Source organism: Artibeus jamaicensis, unplaced genomic scaffold, assembly GCF_021234435.1.
Source record: "Artibeus jamaicensis isolate MK-2021 breed Jamaican fruit bat unplaced genomic scaffold, CSHL_Jam_final contig_320, whole genome shotgun sequence".
Lineage (NCBI taxonomy): Eukaryota > Metazoa > Chordata > Mammalia > Chiroptera > Phyllostomidae > Artibeus > Artibeus jamaicensis.
This window is the reverse complement of record NW_026521753.1, coordinates 2183152-2202103: the sequence shown is the minus strand read 5'-3', so window position 1 is coordinate 2202103 and position 18952 is coordinate 2183152.

Here is an 18952-nt window from a genome sequence, read left to right as displayed (position 1 = left end):
AAAATAAATATGACTAATCTCTGTGGAAAACCATGACATTTAAATAAAAAGAAGATGGAGAAGGGAAAAGTCTAGAATTTACTATAAGTTAGAGACTATTTTTATATTTTTGGAGTATTGGAATCTTTTATCAAATAACAGTTGATGAAATTGTATAAGCCAAATGAGTTTTAGTTTCTTAGGCTCTCTTCTTTAAATGGGAAAAATATTTTGGCCAGGGAGAAACCATTCCTAAAGAACCTAGAAGTCTTCTTGGTATACCTTCTATCCTCATACTTATCTCTAAATTTAATTATTTCTGAAAAACAGAATGGCTATAAGGAAAAAAATCTATCTTCTAGAAGAGTTTAACCAGTTTTGGAAACAACAAATCTCTATGTTGGTGAGCACAGCCACCATTGTCTTCAACTTAACCATAATTCTGTTAAATGTTGAGTACTGTTTGGTACTGGGAAGGCCAATAGCTTTAATCCATGATTCCTGTTCTCAAAAAGAAGTCATATTGTTGGAAGGCATTGTTTGTGGATGGATATAAAGATTCATATTAATACTAAAAGGTAAGCCAGTTTGGCCTTATTTTTCCCCTTTCTTTTTTAATTTAATTATTGTTCAGGTACAGTTTTCTGTCTTTTACTCTCATCCCAGCCCACTCCCCCAGTGCTCCCCACCTCCCTCCCATTTCTCCCCCACCTTAGTTTTGTCTATGTGCCCTTTATACTTGTTCCTGTGAATCCTTCCCCCTTTCCCCTGAAATTCTCCCCCCTCTCTCCTCACCTTTAACAGGAACATAAACAACAAAATAAACAAGCAAGCAAAATATAACCAAAGACACTGAGATACAGTTTGGCCTTATTAATTGTTTCTAAGGTTCAGGAATATTAGTTCTTCACTTTTTCAGGTTTTAGAATTCAGTAGGCATTGAATATGCTGTTAGTTGTGTATGACTAACCAGAGAAATTAGTTTTTTATAAATGGTCAGAATGCATTTTTTATTTTTTATTTAAAAATATTTTTTATTGATTATGCCATTACAGTTGTTCTAGTTCCCCCCTTCATTCCCCTCCACCCTGCACACCCCCTCCCCCACCATTCCACCCTTTAGTTTATGACCTTGTTGTCTCAAGTTCTTTAGATTCTATATTTCCCATACTATTCTTGCCCTCCCCCTATCTATTTTCTACCTAACATATATGCTACTTATTTTCTGTGTCTTCTCCCCCCTTCTCCTTCTCCCACTCCCCTGTTGCTAACCCTCCATGTGATCTCCATTTCTATGGTTCTGCTCCTGATCTAGCTGCCCTCTTAGTTTGCTTTTGTTTTAGGTGTGGTTGTTAATATCTGTGAGTTTGCTGTCCTTTCACTGTTCATCTTTTTTATCTTCTTTTTCTTAGATAAGTCCCTTTAACATTTTGTATAATAAGGGCTTGGTGATGATGAACTCATTGAACTTGATCTTATCTGAGAAGCACTTTATCTGACCTTCCATTTTAAATGAAAGCTTTGCTGGATAGATCAATCTTGGATGTAGGTCTTTGGATTTCATGACTTGGAATACTTCTTTCCTGCCCCCTCTTGCCTGTAAGGTGTCTTTTGAGAAATCAGCTGACAGTCTGATGGGAACTCCTTTGTAGGTGACTGTCCCCTTAGATCAAAACATGGCTCAAGAACAACTCAGAGCCCCAGAGCCCATAAATCTAAGCAACCAAGAAATAGCCAAACTTTCAGATGCACAGTTCAAAACACTGGTGATCAGGATGCTCACAGAACTGGTTGATTTTAGTCACAAATGAGAGGAACATATGAAGGCTAAACTAATTGAAATGAAGAAAAATGCACAGGAAGCCAATAGTAATGGAAAGGAAACTGGGACTCAAATCAAGGGAGTGGACCAGAAGGAAGAAAAAATTGACCAAACAGAAAAGGATGAAGAAACAAGAATTCAAAAAAAAAGGATACGAGGCTTAGGAACCTCCAGGACATGCTTAAACGTTCCAACATCTGAATTATAGGGGTACCAGAAGGGGAAGAGGTACAGCCACCAGTGGAAAACTTATTTTGAACAAATAATAAAGGAGAACTTCCCCAATCTGCCAAAGGCACTAGACTTCCAGGAAATCCAGGAAACTCAGAGAGTCCAAAAAAAAGTTGGACCCAAGAAGGAACACACCAAGGCACACCATCATTATATTAGCCAAGATTCAAATGAAGGAGAGAATCATAGAAGCAGCAAGAAATGAGGTTTTTGTTTTAACTCTTTTTAGCACTTTACTTTCAAATTCAGAACTTTGAAAGGAACAACTTTATTTGAACCAAATTTGATATATTTATATAGACTATGAAGTTACATACAAATTTCATGTTATTTAGACTGATATTTGGTAAAAACATGTTCTGCAATTAAGCTGAGTATAGGCTACAATATGAACATCAACTTAACCTGAGGGTCTATGATTAAAAAGAGTCCAAAACAAAAAAAAAAGTCCTTTAAATAATTTCAGAGAAATAGAAACTCAAGAAACAAGCAACCACAAGACACACCCATGTACTGATTATTTTCCATGACCAGCTCTGAGTTATGGAGCAGGGGAAGAAGAAAAGGGGGCTCCTCTGAGCACATTTTCAACAGACATTTTAGAACATGTGGCAGATGTTTACCACAACGCTTCTCAAATTTTAATGTGCACATGAATTAGCTTAGAATGTTTGAAGTTCACATTTAGAGGCTGTGGGTCCAAAGTGGACTTGGATGGGTGCCTAACTTAAGAGTTAAGCTTTTGGTGCCTAACAAGCTCCCAGCCATGCTGCTGTGTCCATCCTTGGACCATACTCTGAGTACAAGAGCTTAGAATATGGTGGAAAGATGTTAGAAGTGGCAGTGTGAAAACCAGGGTCCATCTCTTTCAAGGCACTTAGACAAAGTAGCCAGGAGATGGAAACAGGTCTCCAGGAACATTATCCCCAAGGGTTGCTTCTGCACTGAAGCTGGCTCCTCTTCATGCCCTCAGGGTCTGTTGGACTCTCCATGCTGTGCAGTGTCAGGACTGAGGAGGGTTGGACACCGGTAGCAGAGAGTGTGTTGCTCTACTCCTTAAACTAGCCAGATGACTTGAATCATTCCCAGGGCCCAGCTCTCCTGGAAGAGAGGGAGCCCCTTATCTTTACATCCCTCAGCCTGTTTGTGTATGGCTGAAAGATGAATAATAAAGGGATATCTCAAACTAACCCATCTGCATAGATTAAAAAATCCAGAAAAATGTTACAATGCTTCTTTTCTAGGCCACATCTTATGATACTTAGGAACCTGTGCTCTTCCAGAAAGCCAATGGCTTTGACTTCTTAAAGTTGACTTATTGATTTCTTTTCAAATAGAAGAGAAAATGGAAGCTCTAGGCCAGTGCTTCTCAAACTTTACCATGTATGGGATTACCCAGGAGCCTGTTCAACAACTGTAGTCTGGGGCTCAAGAATCCACATTTTTTATAAAGTTTTTTTTAAGTTGAATTTATTGAGGTGACAATGGTTAACAATATTATATAGTTTTCAGGTGCACAATTCTACACCAAGTGAAATAAGTCTGTCAGAGAAAGACAAGTACTGTACCATATGATTTCACTCATATGTGGAATCTAATGAACAAAATGAGCTAACATGGAAAACAGTGACAGACTTATACATATAGAGCACGATGACATCTTTTGGGGATGTGTGTGGAGCTGGGTGTAAGGGGAAGGGATTGAGCAAAAAAGGAGAAAAGAGAAAGAACCCAGGGACACAGATCAGAGTGTGGTGATAGCCATAAGTGGTGGTAGTTGTGGGAGAAGATGGAGGAATATATAGGCAGTAAAAATGGTAATGGGTGGAGACTTGGCTTGGGGTAGTGAATGCACAATACAGTGTTGTAAAACTATGCACCTGAAATCTGTATAGTTTTGAAAGAATATATACACCCCTATGTTCATTGCAGTATTATTTGCAATAGATAAGATTTGGTAGCACGTCAAATGTTTGTCACCAGCTAAGTGGATAAGAAAGTTGTGGTGCATTTACACAGTGGAATACAACTTGGCTATAAATAAAAAGAGAATCTTACCCTTTGCAACTGCATGGATAGAATGGTTTGCACCTTTGATGTTCTTCCAGATGTGCTAATGCATGGTTCCATTTTCAATAGCCAGGGACAAGAAAGCAAAGTGGTTCTTAAGCATCTGCATCAAGAATGAGGTAGCTCTTCAGTTAAAGTTGAGTTTTCAAGGCAATGGGCTCCACGGAGATGCATGCTGGGTAAGATTTGCAATCTCAGAGCCAACATGATGGGGCAGGGCCCAGTTAATGGCATCATTAAACTGTAGTAACTGTAGCAGGACAGAGCTGAAAACTGTTTCATAGGTTTTCCAGTGTTTGTTGAGTTTTGTGTTACTATTTCTTTTCTTTTCTCCTGGTAGATTTTGGAAACTTTATTTCTTTTTTCTTTTTTTTATTAATGTTCGACTACACTTGTCTCCATTTTCCCAACGGCACTTTCCCCTGCCCCACAATTCCCACCTTCTACCCTCAATACTGTCCATCTTTGGCTTTGTCCACGGGTCCTTTATACATCTTCTTTGAAATCACTTTCCCTAGTTATTTCCCTCCCTTCTCCCCTCTGGTTACTATCAGCTTGTTCTTAATTTCAATGTCTTTGGTTATATTTTGCTTTCTTGTTTGTTTTGTTGATTAGGTTTCACTTATAGGTGAGATCATGTGGGATTTTTGTTTCAGCCCCTGGCTTACTTCACTTAGCATAATGCTCTCCATTTCTATCCATGCTGTCATGAAGGATAGGAGTTCCTTCTCTTTCTGTTGCATAGTATTTCATTGTGTCAAGAACCATAGTTTTTGTATCCACTCATTTACTGATGGGCACATAGGCTGCACTTGGCTACTGTAAATTGTGCTGCTGTGAATACCTATTTTATTTATTTACTTTTATTAACTGGTAACATAATCATTTATTATCAAGTATTATGTACAGGACATAATTGCTTGTGCTATACATATTTTTTATTGTTCAGGTACAGTTGTCTCTATTTCCCCCCATTAGTACCCCCACCCCCTCAATCCCCACCTCCCACCCTCAATCCTACCATTGTTAACTTTGTTCATATGTCCTTTATACATGTTCCTTGATGACTCTTCCCTACTTTTGTTACTATTTCTCAAAGGAATAGGAACCACCTTGTTAGGTGTTGAGACAGAATTAGAAAGAGGGAAACAAAGTCAATCCAAACCCCCTCAGCTCAGGATCCCTCAGACCCCAGCTCCCTCCTTCCTCTTGTTAGCATATGTGGAGGTCTTGGACTGATATCCAAGTTCCCAAAGTTCAGATGTGGAAAAAGCTAACTAATCTCCTGATGCGTATTTTTCTTTAAGCATCTATGCTGATTTTAAACTTATCACCCTTTAAACCATGCTCAGTGGGCATTATTGTGAATACACATTACTGTATTCTCCAGAGTGTCTCCTTTCTCCTGGCCTAGCACTGATGCCAGACATAGAAGGAAATTTGTCAGGGCAAATTTAAACCATTAAATTTAAACTGTTACCTTAGTTAGTGTATTTAAAATAGGAAGATATTTCTAAAATTATATTTTGGCTGTCAGGCCTGATTTGTGCTTATTTCTTAATGAGTATTCAGTATCAAAGGCTGGAATAATAGAATTATAGGACACCAGGATTTTCAATCTAGAAAGGACCCTGGAGATCATTTAGTGCTGCCTGCTTGCTTTAGAGATGAGGGAATTATATTTTTCACTTTCAAGAACTTGAGAAAATATGAAGCTTTTGATATGCATGTGTTGTTGCTGTTCCTACACAGGGAGTCACGTATGTGAGTGAAAGAAGCCAAGATAAATCTCTCCTATTTAGTTATCCTTGATCTTGGCTTTCACTTCATCGAAGCCTATCATATATATCTTAATAACATGCATTTTGCAATAATATGCAAATTGCCTTGGCTCTCGACCATAGTGGAAAGAGAAGTGTATAACTTAAAGAACATTTTATTTAGTTTAATAGTGACAGCATCCCTGGCATTTATGACAGTTGTTATATAACAGATGTTATATACCAGAGCAGCAACTTTTTCTGAGCAATGTAGCTGGATTTTAGCTGCTGAAATTTTCTGTATTATTTGGTGATCGTATTTCATTTCAGACTTTTGAATGTGACAGGGTATCCACCTAAATTTCATTTTGCCACATTTTATTGATGGCCTGACATACCTTCAAGTTTATGGTAACTGACCTTGAAGAAGTAGCTTGTTGTTAAAATTTTATGACACAGAGAAATAAACTGACTATACATTTTCAACACAATGGTGATGAACAATGAGTTAGAATATTTTATTAATATTGATTTTCTATAGTTAAGGGATTAGTGAAAAATACTACGTTGTGCCCATTCCTGGGATAAAAACCCAAATTAATTTTACTACTAGTGCATGTATAACAAGTTAAGAACCATATATTTTTTTTTGCAAATCCAAGATCTCTTAGTGATAAACTGTGCTTCTTATGATTTAACTTTGCTGCTCCACTTTTATAAATAATAGCAACTTATCCCCTCCTAGATCTGTTTTTCTGAGTTACTTAGGGAAATCAGGCATCAGCATGGGCCCATCATTGAAGACCTGAATGACAGCAGGTAGAAATGACAGAGAGAAAACAAAAATACTGCACACAGTCCCAATCTGACCATGAGAAAAATATCCCACCAACCTAAACTCAATAATATTTCTACAAAATTGCTGACCAGTACTCCTCAAGATAGCCATGGTCATGACAAACAAAGAGAGTAAGAGAAATTGTCATAATCTAGAGGAGACAAAGGAGACTGGACAACTAATGTGATGTGGTGCCATGGATGGACCCCCAGGACAGAAAAAGAATGTGAAAGGAAAATTAGGACAGCTTGATAAAAGCATGGACTTTAGATAATAGTGATATATCAATATTGCTTCATATGTTGTGGCAAATGTCCCATAGTAATGTAAGATACTGAGGGAAACTGAGTTTGATGTATATGTAAAATTTCTGTACTATCTTTACAACTTTTCTGTAAATGTAAAACTATTCTAAAACTAAAAGTTGATTAAAATAATATTTGGATGTCATGTCCTTTAAGCCATTACTAAAATATAATTATAAAAGCTGATAGCAAGTTTCTGTGCTTTGTTAGGCTCTCACCTCCAGCAATTTATGGAATCCTCAGAACAATTTGTGAAACATTTATTATTTCACCTTGCAAATTTGAAAACTCAGAAACTGAGGCTGAGAGAGACTAATTTCTTATATATTGATTAAAATTCCTTGGCTTAAAAATGGCATAACTGAATGTGTACCTGTGTGTGTTTGACTCTAAAGCACACATTTAGCTCAGTTTCCCACTTGGTTCTCACATGCTGAGGGAGAGATTAGAAAGACTGGAAGTGGCAAGCCTGGGGTTCATCAGTAGCTCTGTTTCTAACCCCTATGGTTATTGTAATTTTTAGTGGGATCTCCTTCACCTTCTGTTTTCCCCCAAAAGCCAGCTCTAAATGTTTTCCTATTTCCCTGGATTTTATTCAACAAATGTTAAGAAAGAAATTTCCTTATCAATGATGCAGGCACAGGCCCAGTACTAAGGAGGAGTTGTCAGCTCTGGACACGATAGCTGATTTCATGAGGTCCAGGGAAACCCCACTGCTTCCTCATCCAGAATCTCCCCTGGTGGTTATTCGTGATCCTAAATCTGGGTTATTGGTGAGCCTAAAATATTTTTTGATAATAAAAAAGTCTTTTATTATTTTATTTTTATTCTTTGTTTTCATACATTACATCACAGTTGTTACTATTATTATTGAGAATCCAGGTCTATTAATAATCAAATACCAAATGTACTCAGTTACCCATATAAAATTTCATTTAACCCACTCAATAACCCTGTAAAGACAGTGGTTTTCGATGAGGATAATTTTGCCCCACAAGGGGTGTTTGACAATGTCTGGAAAGAATTTTGATTTTTCAACAAGGGTTGTGCCAACTTCTAGGGAGCAGAGGGTAGGGATGCTGATAAACACCCTATAATGCACCAGACAACTTCTTACAACAAAGACTTATCTGGTACAAAATGTCAACAGTCCTAAATTGAGAAACCTTGATATAAAGTTTTATGACCTCTGTATTATAGATTAAGAAAGTCCAAAGAGATTAAGGAATTGACCAAGGTTATGGAGCCTGTAAATGACAGAACCAGACCAGGTATGTAAATATATCTAGTTCAAAGTTTAAGTTTTTCACTTCTAGGGAGGCAAAAAGAATTTCATTATAGAGAAGGTGAAGAATGGTATATATACCAGAAAAACAAAATATATTTTTTAATTTTATTTAGTTATTTTTCAAGTACAGTTTTCTATTTCTCCCATCCCAACCCACCCCGCCGCATGCTCCCCATCATCTCCTTCCCATTTCAACCCCCCTTAGTTCTTGCCCTTGTGTCCTTCATACTTGTTCCTCCAAATCCCTCCCCTTTTTCCTTCTTAAATTCCCTCCCCTCTCCCCTCTGGTTACTGTCCCCTTGTTCTCTATTTCAGTGTCTTTGTTTTTATTATGCTTCCTTGTTTGTTTTGTTGTTTAGCTTCCTGTTAAAGGTAAGATCATATGGCATTTGTCTTTCAACACCTGCCCTATTTCACTCAGCATAATGCTTTCCAGTTCCATCCATGTTGTTGCAAAGGGTAGTAGCTCCTTCTTTTTCTTTGCTTCACAGAATTCCATTGTGTATATGTACCACAATTTTTTGGATCCATTCATTTACTGATGGGCAACTAGGTTGCTTCCAACTCTTGGCTATTGTAAATTGTGCTGCTATGAACATTGTGGTGCATAGGTTCTTTGAAATTGATGTTTTAGGATTCTTAGGGTATAATCCTAGCAGTGGAATTGCTGGGTCAAAAGGCAGGTCGATTTTTATTTGTCTGAGAAAATTGCATACTGTTTTCCATAATGGTTGTACCAGTCTGCAATCCCACCAACAGTGAACTAAGGACCCCTTTTCCCCACACCCTCTCCAACATTTGTTGTTTGTTCCTTTGTTTATGATAGCTATCCTGACCGGTGTAAGGTGGTATCTCATTGTGGTTTTAATTTGCATCTCTCTGATGGCTAGTGATATTGAGCATCTTTTCATGTGTCTCTGGATGTTCTGTATGTCCTCCTTGGAGAAGTGTCTGTTCAAGTCTTTTTCCCATTTTTTAATTGGGTTATTTGTCTTCTTAGTGTGTAGTCGTTTAAGTTATTTGTATATTTCATTTCAAACAAACAACCTAACCCTAAGCCTGCAAGAACTGGAAGAACAACAACAAAGACAGCCCGCAGGAAGTAGAGGAAGGAAATAACCAAGATCAGAGCAGAATTAAATGACATAGAAACTGAAAGCACAATTCTAAGGATCAATGAATCCAGGAGTTGGTTCTTTGAAAAGATAAACAAAATAGACAAGCCTTTAAGTAGGCTCATCAAGAAAAGAAGGGAACAGACACAAACACAATCAGAAATGAAAGAGGAGAGATTACAACTGATACCACACAAATAGAAGGGATTGTAAGATATTACTATGAAGAACTGTATGCCAGGAAATTTGAGAACCTAGGGGAAATGGAAAAATTTCTAGAAAAATATAATATTCCAAAACTCAATGAAACAGAAGCAGAAAACCTGAACAAACGAATAACAGCAAATGAAATTGAAGCAGTAATAAAAAAAACCTCCCATCACACAAAAGCCCTGCACCAGATGGGTTCACAGGAGAATTCTACAAACCATTTAAGGAAGAGCTAACCCCTATTCTTCACAGACTATTCCAAAAAATCCAAAAGGATGGAAAACTCCCAAACTCTCTTTATGAAGCCAGCATCATCCTAATTCCAACACCAGATAGAGACACAACAAAGAAAGAAAACTTCAGGCCAATATCGCTGATGAACATAGATGCTAAAATCCTCAACAAAATATTGGCAAATCGCATCCGACAATATATCAAAAAGATCATACACCATGACCAGTGGGATTCATCCCAGGGATGCAAGGATGGTTCAATATTTGCAAATCAGTAAATGTAATACATCACATAAACAAAAGCAAAGACAAAAACCACATGATCATATCAATAAATGTGGAAAAAGCTTTTGATAAGGTACAACATCCATTTATAATTAAAAAAAACTCAGCAAAGTGGGAATAGACGGAGCATTCCTCAGTATAATAAAGGCTATTTATGAGAGACCTACAGCCAATATCATACTCAATGAGCAAAAACTAAAAGCCTTTCCACTAAGATCAGGAACAAGACAAGAATGTCCACTCTCACAAAATCATTTTAAAGGATAATTAAATGAAAACACATCAGTGACAAGTGGAGTGTTTAGTAAATCTTCTGACCTTGCTGTGATACCTGAAATTAATAATGTCTAGAGTACCTGATACAGAAAATAAAAAGTGTAATCATGTCAGGAAAGGGGGAATTATTTCTTCTTTCATTTAATTACGTTCTGTTTTTGAAAATATTGTCACAGCATACTAAAGCTTGAGAAAAGACATAGGCAATCAGAAAAAAAAAAACACCCTTTTTAGGTTTTTAGGAAAAGAGACCATTGAAAAATGGTCTATCATGGATAATAAACACATTATAATGGAAAAAAATTGATACCATGAAAGACTTCACATGATAATACTAAACTGCCTGAAATACTAAACAATCTTTATATGAGTTAATTGCAATTTAGGAATTATAAATAGAGCATGTATTTAGCTTATTAAAAAAGACCACCTACTAATTAGGCTTATTAAAAACACTTTGCATTTTATTTGTTATTCAGCTAAATATAATATACTGAGGGATATATCTTATATATTTATAAATATGTATATTTTATGTAAGCACTTAACAGGAACTGAACCTAAAATATTTATAGCACTGGTCTCCAAGAATCTCAGTAAAGGAGAGAAGAACTCTGAAATCCATTCAGAATTGTTTGTTGGTGATTTAACACATTCACTGTTTGAAATCTGAACTTCAGAGATCCATGCTTATTATTTTCTGAAAGAAATGTAAAACCCTACTCAACACTGTTGGCTCTTGAATAACTTACTGTCTGGACAAAAAGTCTGCAAAGTACCTCTATCCTCAAAATGCTGACAGTTTCACATATAGAAATAAAGTTTTATTGGATACCACCACAAAATTTGTTTGCATTTGGTGTATAGATGATTTTTTTTCATACACCATAGTTGGATGATGTGACAGAGACTGTATGGTCTACAAAGTCTAAAATAATCATCTAGCCCTTTACACAAAATGTTTGTTGACTGATGATACAGAGTATAGGAAGGTAACTGTATCAATAGTCACAGCAGTTATCTCCATACCCCACACTGTACTTCAACAACAATAAAAGTAATAATAAAAGAAGATAATCCTAGAAAAAATAATTAGTTAAAGCAAAATATAAAGGGAATTTAGCTGCTCTCAAGTTTTGGAGTACCTGAAAATATCCTACAATGTTTATCTAAAAATACCCACCTCAGGTTTTATTCCTGGAGGTTCTAATTTAGAAAGTCAGACTGAGGTCCACAAATATGCGTTTTTAGTAGTACTTTCAGGATACAGTCCTAGTCATAAGAGAATATTGGCCTTGATGACAGCTGCACCTTGGTCCCCAACTACCTCTAGAGACTTGGATATGCCTAATTATTGCTGCATATTATATTTGAACCTAGATTTATACAATAAAACTAATATCACTAAAACTAAATTGACAAAATGGGAATTACACTTGATCTTAGCCAAAAGGCCGAGTAGCGATACAAAATGGGGAATTAAAATTAAGAGTGTCACCCATCCAAGTACTAACCAGGCCCGATCCTGCTTAGCTTCCTAGAACAGACGAGATCGGGCGCATTCAGGGTGGTATGGCCGTAGACAGTATGGAATTTTCTCAAAAAACTAAAAATCGACCTGCCTTTTGACCCAGCAATTCCACTGCTAGGATTATATCCCAAGAATCCTAAAACATCAATTTCAAAGAACCTATGCACCACAATGTTCATAGAAGCACAATTTACAATAGCCAAGAGTTGGAAACAACCTAGGTGCCTGACAGTAAATGAATGGATCAAAAAATTGTGGTACATATACACAATGGAATTCTATGCTGCAGAGAGAAAGAAGGAGCTACTACCCTTTGCAACAACATGGATGGAACTGGAAAGCATTATGCTGAGTGAAATAGGGCAGGTGTTGAAAGACAAATACCATATGATCTCACCTTTAACAGGAAGCTAAACAACAAAATAAACAAGCAAGCAGAATAAAAATAAAGACACTGAAATAGAGAACAAGGGGACAGTGACCAGAGGGGAGAGGGAAGGAAATTTAAGGGGGAAGGGGGGAGGGATTTGGGGGAACAAATGTGAGGGACGCAGGGACGAGGGCTGGGGGGGTGGGGGAAGGGGGGAGCGCGGTACGGGGGGGGGAGCTTGGATGGGAGAAAGAGACAAAAAACTGTACTTGAAAAATAACTAAATTAAAAAAATGAGAAAAAATAAAAAATAAATAAAAAAAGAGGGTCAAATCTGTTTCTCTCAAGGCATGAATAAGAAACAGTCAAGAGTTGAATAAGAAAGAGATGAACAGACATTTTGTAAATTTCTGATAAATAAGGAATGTAGGCATCCTGCTTTCTGACATGCTTTTAAGAGCTTCATTGATCTATAATAGAGATATAATAATCTGTACTTATTTAAAGTATACTTTTTAGTAAAATCATTTTTATTGTTATTCTATTACAGTCATCCCAATTTTTTCCCTCTTTGTTCTCCTCCACATTTAACATTTAAGTACAAGTCTTTGTATAAATTGTTTCATTTTCACTGGATTAAATGGAAGGTATATATTTACATTTTCAAGAAACTGCCAAATTGTTTTTCAGTGTGGCTGTACCACTTTACACCCCCATCAACAGTGTATATGTATAAGAATCGCAGTTCTTCCACATCCTTCTCAAAACTTGATACAGTTAAATCATTTTATTTAACTTTAGACATTCTAATAGGTGAATAGAGATATATCATGGTGGTTTTAATTTGCATGTCCCTTCTGATTAATGTGTTAAAAATCTTTAAATATGATTACTTATCATTGATATATCTTCTTTGATTAAATATCTGTTTTGCTCATTTGTTAAATATTTTCTTGAGTTTTGGGAATTCTGTACAACTTCTTTATCAGATGTATGTTTTGCAATATATATTTCCCCTGTCTTTGGCTTGTCTTTTTTTTTTTTTAATATTTTATTTATTTATCTTTAGAGGGGAAGGGAAGGAGAGAGGGAGAGAAACATCAATGTGTGGTTGCCTTTCATGCGTCCCCTGCTGGGAATTGGCCTGCAGGGAACTGGTCTGCAACCCACGCATGTGCCCTGACTGGGAATTGAACCGCGATTCTCTGGTTCGCAGGCCCGTGCTCAATCCATGGCTTGTCTTTTTATTCTTTTATGATTAAAACACTGTAGGGCCAAAATAAAAAGTTTTCACTTTCATAAAATGCAATTTATTGATTTGTTCTTCCTGGACCATGCTTTTGCTGTCATAGCTAAGAAATCTTTGCCTAAATCAAGACCAGTTTTTATCTACGCTTTTTTTTCCCCTAGAGGTTTTATAATTTTAGTTTTACATTTAAACCCACAATCAATCTTGAATTTAATTTTGTATGAGGTATAAAGTCTGAATTGACATTCTTTTTCTTTTTGCAAATGAATGATTAATTATTCCAGCATCATTTATTGAAAAATTATTTTCTCTATTCTTTCTCCATTGAATTGCCTATGCAACTTTGTAGAAAATAAGTTGTCAATATATGTGTGAGTCTATTTTCTAATTCTTTGTTCTGTACCATTAATCTATTTGTCTGTCTTTGGACCAACTACACTGCCTCTATTTGCCTTGATTACTATAGCTTTATAACAATTACTAAAATAAACAAGTTTTTAGTCCTCCAATTATTTTTCTCCTTTTCAAAGTTCTTTTGGCTATTCTAGGTCCTTTGTATTTCTGAGTGAATTTTAGAATCATTTTTTCAATTTCTAAAAAAAAATAACATTGAGATATTGATATAGGTCCATGAAGATAATGGCACTTTTACAAAGAATAAGTGGCCCTTTCATTAAGTTATCATTTCATGACAAAGAAAAGTATGCAAGCATGTACACAAATAAATGAGCATAATGAAATCATTTTGTTTTCATGACAAGAAAGCACAGAACGTAAATACCCCCCAGTTCTAATACACCAGTTTTATTTTCGCTGTCTTTTTCTGTCTGACATTTTGCTTAGCATGATATCCTAAAGATTCATCCATATAGTTGAAAATTATTTCATCTGTTATGGATGAGTAACATTCCACTGTATATATGTACCATAGCTTTTGTATTCAATCATGTGTTGAGGGACACATCTATGATTCCCAAGTCTTGGTCTCCATGAATAATACCCCAGTGAACGTAGGGGTATATGTATCTTTGCAAATAAATGTTTTCAAAATTTTCAGGTAGATATTCAGAAATGGGGTTGCTAGGCATAATGTTAACTCAATTTTTAAGTTTTCTAGGACTGTGTCTGCTGTTTTCACTTATTATAATTCAAGATTCATCTACATTGTAGCATATATTAGTACTTCATTATTTATGGTTGAATAATATTTCATTGTATGCACATACCACAATGTGCTTATGCAGTCATTCAATGATAGTTATTTGGACTGTTTCCATCTTTTAACTATTATGAACAGTACTTGTATGATCATAGATGTACATGTACTTTGATATGTATTTGTTTTCAATTATTTTGGGCATATACCTATGACTGAAATTGATGGGTCATGTGGTAGTTTTAGATTTTACTTTTCGAGAATTGCCAAACATTTTTCAACAGTGTCTGAATAATTTTACATTTCTACCATTGATATATGAGGTTTTATTTTCTCCAGATCCTGAAAAAGCATGTTATTTTCTGATTTATTATGTTATTTTATTATTGACCATTCATGAGTGTGAAGTGGTACTTTACTGTGGTGCATTCAACATTCTTTGGAACTATTATATGTACAATTCTAAATTCCTATCAACTATTACTATTATTTTTTTAGATTAATTAACTAATAGTTTTGGGGTCTTTTCTACTGGTTGTTAATTTATATATACATATATACAATATATATACTTGTGTATATTTATATATATAAATATACACACACACACACATAGTCTGTCCAGAAGATATTCAACCATATAATATGGGGAATATTGTCTCTATATGTCTCTATAACAATGGAGACATTTATTGAAGAAGATACAAGATGCAAGAAACATTTATGTAAGACAATGATGTCTCAGTCCCCTTCAAAATAGGTACCTGGGGACTTCACACAGTTCTTCCATTTGCCACCAGCTACCTCATCATATTTTCCCAGATCTCATTGAGGGTCTGAAATCTTTTCCTGTTCAAAGGTGATTTTAGTTTTGGGAAAAACCACAAGTTTCAGGGTACCAAATCTGGGATGTAGGGGGCTGAGTGATGTCTTTGGGATGTCTGGGTGATTTGACGTTTTACCAAAAATTTCTGCATGAGGTGTGATGCACGAGTGGGTGCATTCTCATGATGAAGCTGCCAGTGATCAGTTGCCCATAGCTGCAGCGTCTTAAATCATTTGAATAGTTTCCATGGAAGAATGTTCAAACTTAATGCAAAATTTGATGGAGGTTCATTGCTCTGTTTGTTCAGTCATTTTCAATGGCTACACAGTACTCGTGCTCACTCAGTGGCATCTACCACCTGCACTGACTAGTATAGTGAAGTTGTCATTTTTCACATCTGCACATTCCAGTCCACGATCCTTGGCTTCCAAGTTACACTGATGCCGTGCAAACACAGAATTGATATGGTGTTAATATAATGTTTTCATTATATTAACAATGGCTGGACTTTTCCAGAATATATAATTTGTCCTATTGCTAAAGTCATGATATGCCTATACTATTTTCTGCTTATGCATAAATTTATTCAGGAGTAGATTTTATCACTTTTGTATTGTCCTAATATTTATTTCACTATACGTTAAAAGTCAACTTTATTGGTCATTTGATGTCATAGTTAAAGTATTTTGTGAATAATTTTTGGTGCATGATGCATATAAATAGGCTAGGTATACATGTGCATGATGCATTATATATATTAAGCATTTTTCCTTGAAAACATTTATTTAAAATATATTCATTAATTTTTAGAGAGTGGAAGGGAAGGGTAAAGAGAAGTAAACAACAATGTGTGGTTGCTTCTTGTGCATCCCTTACTGGGGACCTTGCCCACAACCTAGGCATGTGCCCTGGAGAGAATTAAACTGGCAACCCTTTGGCTCACAGGATGTCACTCAATCCACTGAGCCACAGCATCCAGGGCACTTCTTGCAAACACTTAGAAAGAACAAGTTATTATCCCTTGCTTTGAAAATTTGAGGTCAAATTTGGGGAAGAAAACCTAAACTTAAAGAACAGTTGTCCAAGGAGTAACAAACAGAGTGAAATTTATTTGGCCTTCAATAGAGTCAGTCATCACAGTGCAAAGTAGAGAGAGGTTTGGAAAAGGAAAATAGATTTGAGCTGCAGTTTGAAAAACAAGTGTAAAGGGGAAGATAAAAGTTGGAAGAGATATAACAATCAACCACAGAGAGAGAGAAGTAAGGTAAGAATTGAAGGTAACAATTATTGAGCGTCTATTAGGGGTCAGGCAATTTTTAGAAAATCATTATATAGGCATCAACGTGTATCCCTAAAAGATACATTTGATGTGGGTATAATTACTATCTCCTTTTTATAAATGAGAAATCTGAGTCACAAGGTTGGTGAATTGCACAAAGTAACACAGGTTGTAAGTGAAAGAACTAGAATTTGAACCAAGGTTTAGTTGGTTTTATATTCATTTTTAGTTCATTAGGATAGGGTTATTCTTGGGTATGAAGAAAATATCCCTTATATATATTTATTGCATAGGACAAGTCATAGTCTTAAGTGAATATTTGTATAATTCAAGAATATTTTAAGGCTATTACCTGAATAATAATACCAGTGTAATAATTGTACATAATATGCTTTTCTCAGGTGATGATAACTCTTTACAGAAACTGATGTTGCAATACTTTGTCAACTTGTATACAGTATTAGGAAAATAGCAGTTCTTACACAAGGATAGGGACACCTGCTTATACAAAGCTAACATACACAAACTGACTAGAGCTGTGCATAGATGAATGGGGCTGTATTGAAATATAAAAATAGTCTTTCTGTTTATTCTGTTTATCTTCACAGAATGGAAATAAAAAAAGAATATAAATTGAGGCTTTCTCCCCAATTCTCCCACCACCTTTGGAGAGCCAGTTGATAAGCACTCACCAGCACATGAGTGGAGCAAGTAAGTGCAAATAAAAAAAAATCTAGTGCCTCAATCTGAAAATTTAGTTTGTGTTTTCTCATTCTTAATTTATTTCTTCAAGTCATCCTCATGAATTGAGACTTCAAAGTTTTCACTGCATAACCCCCTTTCAAGCATTTATTAATGTATCATTAGTCTTTCACTGCCTCAAAACCACTCTTGGAAATTTTAATCAGCTCTTTTCTTCTCAGAAGTCTTTCTTTTCGCCTCATCAGGTTTTATGAGAAATCAGTGGGCACTTGCTAAAACAGCATTTGACTTTTCTTTCTTTTTTTGTGAGCTGAATATCCTACGTAGGTTTTTTAATATTTTATTTTTTAACAGTGCACTTTTTTATTGTTCTTCAAGTACAGTTGTCTCCATTTTTACTCCACCATGGACCCCCATCCCACCCATCCCCTCCTCTCACCCTTGAAACTACCCCCTTTGGCTTTGTCTATGTATCCTTTATACATGTTTCTTAATGGACCTCCCCCTTTATCCCCCCATTATCCCTCTCCTCCCTCCCCTCTGGTTACTGTCAGTTTGTGCTTTATTTCAATGTTTCTGGTTATTTTTTTTTGCTTGCTTGTTTGTTTTGATCGCTAAGTTCCACTTATCTAAAAATAGAACTACCATTTTACTCAGCAATACCACTGCCGAGATTATACCCTAAGAATCTTGAAACACCAATTCAAAAGAACCTCTGCACGCCGATACTAATAAAAGCACAATTTACAATAGCCAAGTGTTGGAAGCAAACTAGGTGCCCATCAGTAAATGAATGGATAAAAAAAAAAACTATGATATGTTTACACAATGGATTTCTATGCAGCAGAAAGAAAGAAGGAGCCCCTACCCTTCGCAACAGCATGGGTGGAACTGGAGAGCATTATGCTAAGTGAAACAAATCAGACAGTGAGAGATAAATACCATATGATCTCACCTATGAGTAAATATCCTCTGTGTTATAGAATGTTTCCTGTCCTCTATTTTCTTCTCCCTAATCTTACACAAATCCTGTACTTGATTCTCACTGTGAATGGCTGGAGCAAATAGACTTTACATTCTTTTTACTCTCCACTTGGGATCTCCATGCACTCCAGTGTCATGCTGGCAAATGATTAACAACTGACTCTGGGGAGGAGAGAGGAAGCCCTTATATTAGTATTTTCCAATTCCCATGGTGTAAATACTCCAACTATTGCTGGTTTTAAGCTACAAATATGATGCCATTAAAGGAAAAGTTGGGAAGAGACATATGATGGCATATCATTATGTACTTTTTTCTCGTAAAGATATGAGAGATATATAAATAACCATTAAGGATATAAAAAGGCATGGAAATAGTAAAGCTTAATAAAATAATTAAAAATAATGTTTTGAGGGAGGATGCTGGGAAGATGGCGAAGGAGTAA